We start from the raw sequence: 13,689 nt of genomic DNA on the forward strand, positions 1-13,689 counted from the left end.
AAAATTCTGTCATTAATTACTGTAAGCAGGGAAAAAAAGGCCTGTAGTCATTCCTACCCGCCATTAGAGGGCACCCTTGCGTTTAGGTAGTGCAGTTCTACAATGAACGAAAGAATATGCGCTAGGGACAAAAACAAAATACAGAGACCATCGCGGAGCACATGAGAGCTGAAGTGCGGTGGAAAATAACACCATTTTTCTAGCCTGGGTGCCAGCCCGAACCCCGCCCACAACATTTTTTGGACGGGAAGTTCGGTCTGGACTCGATCCATTGTGGAGTAATTATGCTCGGCTCCCAGAAGGCCGAGCCAATCAAATTGCCAGGGCGGGCTTTAATCGATGATGGACAGGCTATCTGCGGTTACGTAACCACCCACGTCATCAAAGAGCGCTTGGGTTGAATTGGTTTTCACCAACGATGACTGCAGCTGGAGAAGTAAGATGTTTAGATTCCGCTATCACGTCTGTAATAATAGAAATCGACAGCGCATTAATTTTAAAAGACGCACAAAGAACCGCAATCAAGGCATTTGTCGATGGGAAAGATGTGTTTGGCGTCCTTCCAACGGGATTCGGCAAAAGTTTAAGTACAAGTTCAACATACGTCACTTACTGCGTTGCTCTGATTGGTTGTAGGTCTATCCAATTGAGTGCAGAGTTTGTTTTTTTTACTGGTTTGGTTAAGACACGCCCCATAATTCAAGTGCAATGGAGCAGTATCAGACTCACATTCTGCCTAGAATATGAGTATGACGAAGTCAGGCTACCATTTTTCTGGAAGATAGGAGGAAATCCAAACTTTGGTGTTTGAGTCTGTTTACTGTGCATCTGTGGAAGGTGTTGATCACACGGATTACGTTATTCTCCCGAGTAACAGAGATTGAGCGTGAGTGTTCGTACAGTGTAATCATTGCATGTTGTTTGAGTGTTCTGTTGTAGTTTATGTTGTCATATCGAGGAAAAAGTAAATAGTAATTCTTTCTCTTTCGATAAATGGTATCAGAGGGGAGAATGAAGGGACGTGAGTGCACGTGAGGTGTCAGCTGTGTGAGATTTCTGTTCAGCGCGTCATAGAGTGAGTGTTATTTATTTTATTCTTTATTGATGATGCTTATGTTCACACAAAGTGGATTGTTTAACCCTCTGGAGTCTGAGGCTGATTTGGGGCCTGGAGAAGTTTTGACATGTCCTGACATTTGTGCTTTTTTCAGTTGTTCATAAACATATTAATGGAAAAAGTGTCATTACATTGTATTCAGCACAAACTAGGCTACAATAATATGTGAGGAACATGTATGTACATGTTTGTGTTTTTGAAGGAATAACATTTATGCGTGGCTATTGAAAAAACAAAAAACTTAAGTCACTGAAATAAAGCCAAAAAAAGTATAGTAAATCTGTGTTCACAAGACGTTTGGGTATTGGAGGTTGTAGACAAGAGTTTTTGCTTCAAAATTATGTAAAAATTATGCTGCCTACTCATTCATATAAAACAATATATTGATTTAGTTTTTGTAAGACACTTTTTGCCAAGAAACACAGTATGCGTGGGGGCGTGAATCACCACTGAATAATGGGCCATTCTCACCTGAGAAACAAAAGAATTGGATAGTAATGAGCTGAAATGACTTGCATATTAATGAGGCATTTCAGTCAGGTAGGCTGTGAAAAAAACCTTCTGTGATGTCTCAAGGTCATCATGATATATGAAACATACAGAAAAATATTATTACAATATAAAGTAATGGTTTTATATTATACTTTAAAATTATAATGTATTTCTGTGATGCAAAGAGTCTGAATATAGGCTTTTAGTTTAAAAGAAGCACATTTGGAGAAATATTGGATTCTCATATGCTTATGTCAATTTTCTATACAGAGGAGTTATATTTATTTAATATTCATTATTTAATGTAATTACTATGAGCACTGGTGTTTTCAATTCATCCTTGAAGTCGGAGGGCGCTCTCTGTGCATATTTAGTCCAAAAATTCATCTAAAAGAAGAAGAGGCTATTCCATGAATGGAGTTTCCAATTCATACTGCAGCCGGAGGGCGCTAAAGAAACAAAAACTCATCTAACATTCATCTATAGAAGAAAAGAAAACAGGAACTAACTGCATGTCTTCTAGAGCTCGCTAACCATGACTTTTACACCGAGATAAACACTTTTCAAGACAATAAATACACGATTGAGACGATGAATGCATGTATTGCCTCTGAATTTGCGTCTGAATAGCGCTCGCTCCGTGGGCGTGGCCGCATTAGCGGATAATGAGCTGAATCACGGACTTCTGACATGGCTCTCTTTTCATACAGATTACATAAACACAGAAGGTTTGTTTTCGATTTGACTTACATGATTTAAAACCTGACATCTTAACGTTTTTTTAGACATAAGTTTAATTTTTCTGTGATTAGTATTCACTAAGTTACAGTTCATTTTCTGAGAAATATCAGATTGGACTTCGTTCAGAGGGAGAGGAGAAATCACGCATCATGTTAGTTTTCTTTATTTTACAAAAATCACAACATTGTGTTTTTACTTTGAGTGTATACAAATAAAAGAAGATATTCTATAGTTTCAATTGATATATTACTTATGTCTCTATGACAAAAAATGACGGAGTATTTTAAGTCTGTTTTGCTGCAATGTGAAAAAAAACCTGCAAAACGCGCCGGCGCGTTTTCAGACCTCAGAGTGTTAAGAGCTGTAAATTGTTTTTGATATTGATATTCATTCAACTTTATTAATAATTTGTATTTAGAGATGAATATAATGTTAATGCTAATGTGAAGAATGTTAAAGGGTAATGTGAAGAATTTTAAATGCATTCAGTTTTGGTCCTAAAAGTGTGTGTGTGGCTTATGAGAATGTATCTTTAATAATATTTCTATTTTGTTCTTTATCTAGGAAAACATCAAGCCACTACCGTTGTTTATTTGGGGGTATTGTTCTGCCACCCCAATGCGCCTTGCATATGTTGACAGACAGATAACTCCTCAACCAATCACCACGCTGAAGCAGATAACCAGTTTACTTCTTTAATGGTAGACTGGGAGCAGGGTAAAACTAAAAAAGATAACATGAGACATAAACATATGAATATTTTACAAAAAAAAGGAATTTAGCACACATTGCCAGTATATAATGGGAATATATGAAATTACAGTGCATACATTGATGTGAGATAAACCAAAGTCTCAAACTGTATACTGATCACTCAAATTATATCAAAAGATTAACAATAATTACTTGCAATATAAACTAAATATGTGCATGGTAGTTTACACACATCAGTATGACAAATCAAATAAAATCTTGCACTAAACACAAAATACAATCAAATATTGTTAAACCATTTCTTAACATAAATTTACATACCAACGGTGACTCCCGAAAGACGAGAAATGTAGCAGATGGCTTGGGATGCTACCACGATAAGGAATAGCTATCTACCATCTAGCAGACTGAGGCTGGTCTAACATTGATGACATCATCAAGTTGCAGCTGTTCTTAAAGGAGCCAGCGCATATTTATCCTAACATCACATATGACAACACACTCCCCGTCTGTTATCACAAGATACCAAACCTACCATTAATAACAAAGGAAGAAATAAATCAGTCTCTTAATTAGTGTGAGGGGATAAGCATCACTATTTCTGCTATAGGTCTGATGAACAATTTTGAACCTTCCTTGTCCACAACCTTGATCTCCACCTTTCGAACTCTTTCATCTTTGCTTGGGAAGACTTTAGTGATGCGCCCTAGAGGCCACTGGTTACGTTTGGACTGACTGTCTCTCATGAGAACTATACTATCCTTTGTGACATCTTGCATCTTTGATTGCCATTTCTTTCTAGGTTGCAATGTGGAGAGATATTGCTTTTGCCACCTGTCCCAGAAAGTAGACGCTAGATTTTGGACCTGTTTCCACTGTTTCCTGTAGAGGTCAACACGGTCAAACTCGCCAGGTGGAACAGGACAAGGACCATACTTGTGAGTGAACAAGGTTGAAGGAGTAAGTATGAAGGGATCCTCAGGGTCCATAGAGACTGGCACCAATGGTCTGGAATTTATTATAGCCGTCACCTCTGCCATGAACGTTGTGAGAACCTCATGAGTCATTCTGGACCGTCCCAACTGCAGCATCGAGTCTAAAATCTTTCGAGTTATTCCAATCATCCGTTCCCACACCCCACCCATGTGGGAGGCGTGGGGAGGGTTGAAGATCCAGGAACATCCTTGTTCAGCAAGAAACCTTGTCACTTTAGCTTCATCCAAATTGGAGGGAATGTTTAGTTCTCTGCATGCTCCTACAAAATTCGTTCCCCGATCCGAGCGTATCTGCTTTACAGGACCACGAATGGCAATGAAGCGTCTCAAGGCGTTTATGAAACAAGATGTATCCATCGTCTCTATCACCTCGATATGGACAGCTCTGATGGTCAAACAGGTGAACATCACAGCCCATCTCTTGTCGTTTGCAAGTCCGCCTCTTGTGCGACGAGCACAAATCGACCAAGGACCGAATACATCCGTCCCTACGTATGTAAAGGGGGGCTCAGTGTTGACCCTGTCCATGGGTAGACTGGCCATCTTCTGTACTTCGGTTCGTCCACGCAACTTTCGGCAAATCACACACGCAAAGATAAGGGAACAAATGCACCTTTTGGCTCCCACAATCCAAAAGCCTGCCATACGGATGGCGCCTTCAGTGAAATGTCTCCCTTGATGTTTAGATTGCTCGTGATAATGTCTTATTATCAAGGTTGCAATATGATGCCGTCGTGGAATAATGATGGGATTGCTCTCACTGAACCCAATGTTCCCTTGAGACACGCGTCCCCCAACTCTCATAAGTCCATTCTCATCAATGAGGGGATTCAGTGTAAAGAGAGGACTGTTCTTCGGGATATTCCCGTTATCTTCAATGCATCGGAACTCCTCAGAGAAAGCTTCTCGTTGCACTGCACGAATTGTGGTATTTTTGGCTTGACTCAATTCACTCACACTATATGGTTTAGAGCAGTGATGCCATCCTTTACAATTTGCTGTGACTTTGATCGGTTCTCTTTTGTAAGTCTTTACGATGTGTATTAGACATGTGATGGCCCGGAGAAGTACCTTCCAATTGGAGAAACGCTTGAAACGCTCTGAGCCCAGCTGAATGTGCTTTGTTGTGGTAATGAATGTGGTTACCTCAGGACGGACTTCGACATCTGCTGAAGGATCAACAAGGTCAAACGGGCCCGAGGTCAAGTATGTTTGGTTCGGGCAGGACAAGAATGGTGGACCAGTAAGCCATGTTGTATCTTTTAGACAGGCTGCAGGTACAGATCTTGTGGCATGGTCTGCCGGATTCTGGTCGCTTGGTACATAGTGCCATTGCTGCGGGTGTGTGCTTCTTCTTATTCTTAGAACTCGATTGTTCACAAAGACATGGAATCTGCGCTGCTCATTATGGATGTAACCGAGGACAACTTTGCTGTCTGAAAAGAAGTTCACCCTGTCAAACTCGATATCCATCTCAGACATTATAAGTTCAGCTATCTGCACGGCCAAAACTGCACTACAGAGCTCGAGGCGTGGGATGGTCAGCTCTGGACGGGGCGCTAACTTGGCTTTCCCCAAGACAAAGCTCATCTTGCAATTCCCATCAGGCCTCAGGCTCCTGAGATAAGCTACAGCGGCTATAGCTACAACAGAGGCATCAGCAAAAATGCAAAGCTCCTTTTGAGAAGCTTCAGAAAGGGAATCTTCAGTATAATGCCTAGATATCTGGAGATGTTGCCAAGGTCCCAACTTCTCAAGAGGCAAAGGCGCATCCCAGTCATGTGACTCAGTTGTAAGTTCTCTTATCAGAGCTTTGCCTCGGATGATGACTGGGGCTGCGAACCCAAAGGGGTCATATAATCCATTCACAGTAGAAAGAACTCCACGTCGTGTAAATGGTTTTGTCTCACTTGACAGCTGAAACGTGAACGTGTCAGTTATGAGATTCCAGCTAACTCCAAGAGTACGCTGTACGAATACTTCAACTTTGCCTAGTTCCATGTATCTTAGATTACTGGCCCGCTCATCTAAAGGAAACGCATCCATGACCTCCTTGCTGTTAGAAGCAATTTTGTGCAGCTTCAAATTGGAACGTGCCAGGGCTGCTTGGGTCTTCTTGAGGAGGTAGTGAGGTAGATAGCAGCTACCCCAGACGGTAGTGATTTTAAACCGTCATCAACGTAAAAATCCCTTTCTACGAACTTTACAACATCTGCTCCGAAGTCTGCCTCAGCCTCTTTTGCTGCTTGTCTGAGGCCATAAATCGCTACAGCAGGAGAAGGACTGTTACCGAAGATATGAACCTTCATCCTGTACTCGACAATGTTCTTCTCTGGGTCGTTATCTTTATACCAGAAGAATCTGAGAAAGTTCCTGTCTGCTGGCTTGACTAGGAAACAATGAAACATCTGTTGTATATCCGTAGTGATAGCTACTGCTTCCTTTCTAAAGCATAAGAGCACACCCAGGAGCCCATTGTTGAGATCTGGACCTTTCAAAAGTACGTCGTTTAGTGAGACACCATTGTACTGGCAGCTTGAATCGAAGACCACTCGGATCTCTCCCGGTTTCTTTGGGTGATAAACTCCAAAAAGAGGCAGATACCAACACTCTTCTTGATGCTTAAGTGGTGGGGCTATCTCTGCGTGACCTTTCGTCAGTATCTTCTCCATGAATGCGAAGAAATGTTCCTTCATGACTGGTTTATTGGAAAAAGACCGCTGTAGAGATCTGAAACGATTTAGAGCTTGTGTCTTGTTGTTTGGTAGACGTCGCCTCTGAGGTTTGAATGGAAGAGGGGCAACCCAGCTATTCATTTCATCTTTGTAGAAGCCCTCCTTCATTATACGAAGAAAAGTCAAATCTTCAATGGACAGGGCTATCTTCTCATCATTCTTTGTTCTCTCAAAGACATCCGATTCTTCATGATGTCCATTTTCTTTCCATACAGGCCTCTTCACAACACCCATAGCTTGAAGACCTGGAAGCTCTTCACAAACATGCTCCTTGATGTGATGAACATTAGGACATGGCTTGAAAAGTGATTGACGACCACTATCCAAGGTGTTGGTTAAGAGGACGTTAACTCTATCTGGTCTGTGCACCTTGCCTAAGCAGACATTGCCCACTATGACCCTACCAAGGTCTAACTTCAGAGCATATGGGGCTTCGCAGGGTCCGTTGATGTACTTTATAACTTTATGTACCTTTATGATGTCTCTTCCCAACAGCATCATGATCGGAGCTTCCGGGTCAATTTCAGGGATCTGTCCTGCAATACCCTTAAGATGTGGATGATGAAGAGCAACTTTTGGGGTGGGTATCTCGGAGCGATCATCTGGAAGGTTATCGCACTCTATTAGGGTAGGTAGAGAATGAATGACTCGACCATCGATGGAGGCGACTTGAAACCCATGTGCTCTCCTCCCGCTCCTTTGGGAGACCCCAGCACAGGTCTTGAGATAGTAGGAAGAACTGTCACAATCTACATCAAAAACATCAAAGAATTTCGACCTCACCAACGATCGGTTGCTTTGATCATCAATGATGGCGTACACTCTAATGGCTTTCTCCTGCTGGCCACTTGGAAACACTGTGACGAGACAAATCTTGGAACACGTTTTGTCATCCATATTGCTACCGCACACTTCTGTGCATTTGGTAGACACATCATCATCGGAAGAATCCTTTTTCTCCCCGCCATGATCTTTAGTGGTTGTTTGACTTTTAGCAGACCTATCGACAGGTTTTGGGTGCAGAACAGAATGGTGTGTTTCACTGCCACATTCAATGCATTTGACGAGCTTCTCACAGTTCCTTGCAAAATGTGATGTAGATGCTACACATTTGAAGCAAATCCCATTCTGTTTCAAAAAGGCTTTCCGATCTTCGATAGATTTCTCTCTAAACCCGCGACATTTGTTGAAAGGATGAGGTTTCTTATGAATAGGACAGAATTTAGACAAATCCATCTTAGTTTCTCGAGCATCTCCAACTGTTGACCTCTCGGGAGAGATGTCTGTTTTGTGAACTGAAATGGATGCTCTGTTAGAGTTCCTGGAATGTTCTGGCTTTAAATGTTCAGTTTGAGAGGGAAAAGCAAAGCTAGGATCATTCCGCATTCTGGCTTGTTCTACAACAAAAATAACGAGTACAGAAAAGGGGGGAAAGGAAACTCTGTATTGTTTTTTGAACGTATAGCCCAGCGTCATCCACTTATCTTGTAAGCTGAATGGTAGTTTTTGCACTATGCTGGCTATACCACGTGCGGTATCCAAGCAAGCGAGACCCAGAAGCACTCCCTCAGATTTTGCTACCAGAAGCTCCATCAGTAGGTCTCCTAACTCTCTGAGTTTCTTCCACTCTTTATTCGAAATCTTTGGGAAAGTCTCTAGCCTTCAGAGTAGTGAGCTTTCGACGACTTCAGGTGCCCCAAAACAATCGTCTAACCGCTCCCAAATCATTAAACGACCTCTGTCAGGATTCTCCACATGGACCGCTCTGATGCGTTTTGCTTGCTCTCTGGAATCTGCTCCTAACCACTTAACCAAAAGATCCATCTCTTCCTTAGCTGTGACATTGAGATCCTTAGTAGCAGTGAAGAATGATGCTTTCCATGCTCTGTAATTCTCGGGGCAGTCATCGAACTGTAAAAGTCCTGTGGAAACGATTTCTCTCCTCGCCATGAATCTTATGAGGTTAGATACATCTTGATTCTCATCACTGTTTGCCCATGGAGTGCTGTTTCCATGCGGAACATGAAGAGGTGGAGTTAGAGCACACGACTTCACCCTCGGATAGCTGTGAGCATTTATAGCTGTTTCTGTTGGCTGCACGTTCGAGTGCCGATAAGTATGTGTTGGTAAGTGGCTGTGATCGTCAGGTGGTCTTACACATGCAAAGTAAGAATTCTGTCTGTTCCTGACGGAGGGAGAAATCTTTACTCTCTGCGATAGCTTGGATTCATATCCATCTGGGAAAGGGGCATATCTGATAGCCTCCTCAGATTGCTCATTTGGGTTATGTGTTTCAGGGTCAACATTCATTGCGACTTCATAATTTCTAAAGCCTTCGTTCAGATCGTGAGCTTCAATCTCATATGGCGACAGTTGTGGAATACTTTCTTGAAACAGTTCGGTCGGTGGGGGTGGTGGCCATGAATCATCTACAATGGCGTGTGGACCGAGCTGTGTGTTGGCTTGCAGTCTAGATTGATCTTGTACATACTCTTTAGTTCTTTGAGTAGTGGCCTCAGAATCAGTTCTGAGTTGACTGTCTGATTTATGGCTTGATGCTTTGTCGCTGCTTAATGCTGTTGATAAAGCTTCAGCTTTGGCTACCGCCACAGCAGCTTCCCGTTCAACATCCAGCACTGCTAATTGTGCTTCTAAACATGCCCTCTCTGCATCCAGACGCGCCCTTTGCATCTTTATCTGCATTTCCTTCTCTGCATATTTAACCTTAGCTTTGGCTTCTTCAGCTTCAGCAAGAGCTAAAGCAACGGCAGGGCTAAGACTTGAGGTCTTTGATCGTTTAGAGGATGTTGACTGATTAGACCAAGTCACTAGGGTGCTGTGGGTTGGCGGATTTGGATCTTCCATAATGCAGAGGAAGCCTACGTTCAAGTCGTTTAATTCTTTGACTTATTCACACCATAAGGGACACTCTGACCCGCGCTGCTGTAGATCTGTCCGCAAGGAAGTCGTTGTTTTACTGTTCTGCCACCCCAATGCGCCTTGCATATGTTGACAGACAGATAACTTCTCTACCAATCACCACGCTGAAGCAGATAACCAGTTTACTTCTTTAATGGTAGACTGGGAGCAGGGTAAAACTAAAAAAGATAACATGAGACATAAACATATGAATATTTTACAAAAAAAAGGAATTTAGCACACATTGCCAGTATATAATGGGAATATATGAAATTACAGTGCATACATTGATGTGAGATAAACCAAAGTCTCAAACTGTATACTGATCACTCAAATTATATCAAAAGATTAACAATAATTACTTGCAATATAAACTAAATATGTGCATGGTAGTTTACACACATCAGTATGACAAATCAAATAAAATCTTGCACTAAACACAAAATACAATCAAATATTGTTAAACCATTTCTTAACATAAATTTACATACCAACGGTGACTCCCGAAAGACGAGAAATGTAGCAGATGGCTTGGGATGCTACCACGATAAGGAATAGCTATCTACCATCTAGCAGACTGAGGCTGGTCTAACATTGATGACATCATCAAGTTGCAGCTGTTCTTAAAGGAGCCAGCGCATATTTATCCTAACATCACATATGACAACACAGGTATTATACAAATAGTGTGTGCTTAGAGTTTTGTGTACTTTCATTTATTTTTTAGAGCATTTTACAACTTTGTAAAGTTGTAAAGGGAATTTGTGCAGATTGATTCAAATTAAGTACACACCGAGAGAGAGATATTTTAGTTTATTTCTTTGTACATCTGTGATTCACACTATATGTAGTGAACTCTGTTTGAACGAATTTTCTTTTGTTTATATTTTTGGTGCTCTCCGCTGTACAAATTTGTCTGTAAACCTCTCCTCAAACGGAAACCTAAGACATTAACGCCGCATCTTTCTCATATGCGGTCAAAAATAAAGAATCCTTTTTTTAGATGTCCGGCTGTTTTTTAAGTTTGTTTATAGTCAACACATTTTCGCGGCCACATCTTAGTGGTGTCAGAAGTGGGATAGTTTTTCTGCTGGTTTCCTTTTGTGGGGAGTTTTTTTTTTTCTTGAAGTTGAATACGTTGTTAGCCTAAGTGGGGAGATAAACAACGGTAGTGGTGGAGGATTGTGTCCCAGAGCCTGCCGTCAGAGCTGTGCACAGAACTAAGGAAGGACTGCGGGAAGACAAGGAGCCAGAGTGCCAGGACCTGCTGAAACAAGGGGGCTGCATCAGACTGTGTGTGTGGGTGAACTTTGTAGAGACTGAGATTCTTAATAACTGAAGGTATGGAGGCAGAAGCTCCTGATGAAGTAATTGCAGAGGAGGTCAACAGCCAAGGGGCTGGTGCTGCCTTCAGCACTGACGACGAGGAAGGAGGTAATCCTTTCCTACAACTCCGGTCACAAATTCAGGAGCTAGGGAGGAGACACGACCAGGTGATGTCGACACTTGCTAGTTTGAGCACTGTGAATACCAGGTCATATGTCTATATCCCCAGAGAAAGACAAATTGTTCCCTATTGTGGTGACCCTAGTAAAGACTGTCAAACCGTTGACGAGTTTATTGAGGAACTTGAACGAGTAATTTGGGTAAGGGGATTGAGTGAAGTGGATCAGGCAGACTTTATTTTGTCACACTTAAGGGAATCAGCGCTTGATGAGGTTAAATTGTGTATGGGGAGGGAGGACGCAATGCCTCGGGACCTGTTTGATTGCTTAAGGGCCGCTTTCCGAGAAAAACGGACGACCCCTCAGCTGTTACACGCCTTCTATGCAAGGAAGCAGTTAGAAGGGGAGGATCTACGAGATTATTCGCATGCCTTGTCAATGTTGTTAAATGCAGCACTCCAACAGTCATCTAATGCAGTGCCTGATGTGCAGCTAGCGCTGAGGGATCAGTTTGTAGAGGGAGTAAGGGACACTGTACTTCGTCGAGAACTGCGCAAAATGGAGCGAAACCGACCTTGTGCAACGTTATTTGAGGTCAGAGAAGAGGCTCTGTTATGGTGTGTGGAAGAGCGTCCCCGTGGGGCAAGTGTCGCTAGAACTCGTTACCTGCTGGGCGTGGGTGTTGATGAGGGTGCAAGATCCACAGGCGTGTCCGCATCTTCAAGTGACCTGAATGCTGTGTTGCAAGATGTAGTGAAAGCAGTGGCACAACAAGGAAAAGCAATTGGTGAGTTAACTAATGCAGTCCGTAGCCTTACAACTCAAAGAGCTAGTTTGGGCTCTGAAAGGCTCCAACGAGCTAAAAATAAGCCCAGATATACTCGAGACGGTCAGCCAATTTGCTTTAGGTGTGAAGGTGTGGGACATATAGCTCCGCCAATGCACATCGCCACCCAAACCAGAAGGACAGGTAGTGGCCCCTGCCGAAGAACGAGCATCGGGAAACGTGGTCCCTCCATTGCGCAGAGCCGAGCAATGAGAGGGGTATTTCATGGCTCAAGCAGCAGGTCCTCTGACTAAAGAGCGTTTTTTGGAACATGCTGTAGGAAAATGCCCTGAGGTTGAAATTAGCATACTGGGAATAGCTGTTAAGTGTCTGTTAGACACGGGCAGCAATGTGAGCACGTTGACGGAACGTTTTTTCAGAGAGCGCCTTACAAGGGGAAGATAGGGATATGCACAGCACAATGAAGTGGTTGCGGATTACAGCTGCTAACAAACTGCCCCTCCCATATTTGGGATATGTGGAGTTGGATATTCAGGTGTTGGGGTCAACAATACCTGGTTGTGGATTCTTGATAGTCCGAGACCAGAAGGATGGAAAAGATGATTCTTCACATCCAGGTATTCTTGGCATGAATATTGTACAGCGCTGCAAACAGCTGATCTTGGCCGAGTTTGATAATGCCCTGGCGGGAACACTAGACTCACATTGGCGAGATGCTTTTAGTAAGGTGAATGAAGAGGCACCTAATTGGGGCAAGCTCCACAGTTCGACTAGCCGGAAAACTTAAAACGTGCATACCGGCAGCCTCAGTTTCCACTGTTCAAGTTCGAGTACATAAAGTTTTACCCAAGACTAAGGGTGTGGTCATACTTGAACCTGGGGCAATGCCACTGCCTGGGGGTTTGGTCCTTGTGCCTACGCTGGTGTCCATTGATAAAAGGGTGTTTCCAGTACAAGTTCTGAATCTGGCACCAGAAGATGTTTGGCTACCGGTGAAAGCAAGGCTTGGGGTATTGTCCCAAGGTCGTCCGGTAGAGAGTGGTTCCTGCGACATAGCATTTCAACGGATTTCCCAAGATCATGAGGAAGTCACTGTTAATATGAGAACGATGAGGGAGACCCAAAGTGACTTGCAGTGCCCTTCAGACAGAGTACAGATGGGTGGGACTCCAGAGCAACAGGCAGAGTTGCGAGCATTGTTGAGGCGGTATGCGGATGTGTTCGCAGTGTGTGATGAGGATCTTGGGTATACTGATCGGGTGAAACACGAGATTCTCCGTGACTGACGAAGTGCCCGTCACCCTAGCCTACAGACGGATACCTCCCAATCAGTTTGAGGAGGTGAGGGAACATATTTCTGGACTTCTTAAAAAAGGGAGTTATTAAGGAAAGTGCAAGTCCATAATGCGTCCCCGGTGGTCTTAGTCAGGAAGGCAGATGGGAGTTTACGGCTGTGTGTAGACTACCGGAAACTGAACTCGAAGACTCGGCGAGATGCGTTCCCTCTGCCGCGAATCGACGAGAGCCTAGATGCACTGTGTAAGGCCCAGGTGTTTTCAACCATAGACCTGGCAAGCGGCTATCACCAAGTGGCTGTCCACGAGAAGGATCGGCATAAGACCGCCTTCATCACGCCATTCGGACTGTATGAGTATGAACGGATGCCGTTTGGTCTCTGCAATGCTCCGGCGACATTCCAGAGACTCATGCAGGCCGTAATGGGTGATCTGGTGTTTCAAATGGT

The 13,689-nt window shown here is 43.2% G+C and overlaps 1 long non-coding RNA gene across 1 annotated transcript; it reads left to right on the top strand.

Annotated features, from left to right (window-relative positions):
- The first annotated feature begins 765 nt into the window (after window positions 1–765).
- On the top strand, window positions 766–11,609 carry LOC125246375. The gene is made up of 4 exons (XR_007179821.1): window positions 766–886; window positions 1,004–1,075; window positions 2,915–2,949; window positions 10,386–11,609. It is a non-coding gene; the product is annotated as an uncharacterized LOC125246375 (long non-coding RNA).
- The last annotated feature ends 2,080 nt before the right edge of the window (window positions 11,610–13,689 follow it).

The sequence above is a fragment of the Megalobrama amblycephala genome, linkage group LG14 (genome assembly GCF_018812025.1).
Source record: "Megalobrama amblycephala isolate DHTTF-2021 linkage group LG14, ASM1881202v1, whole genome shotgun sequence".
Taxonomy (NCBI): domain Eukaryota; kingdom Metazoa; phylum Chordata; class Actinopteri; order Cypriniformes; family Xenocyprididae; genus Megalobrama; species Megalobrama amblycephala.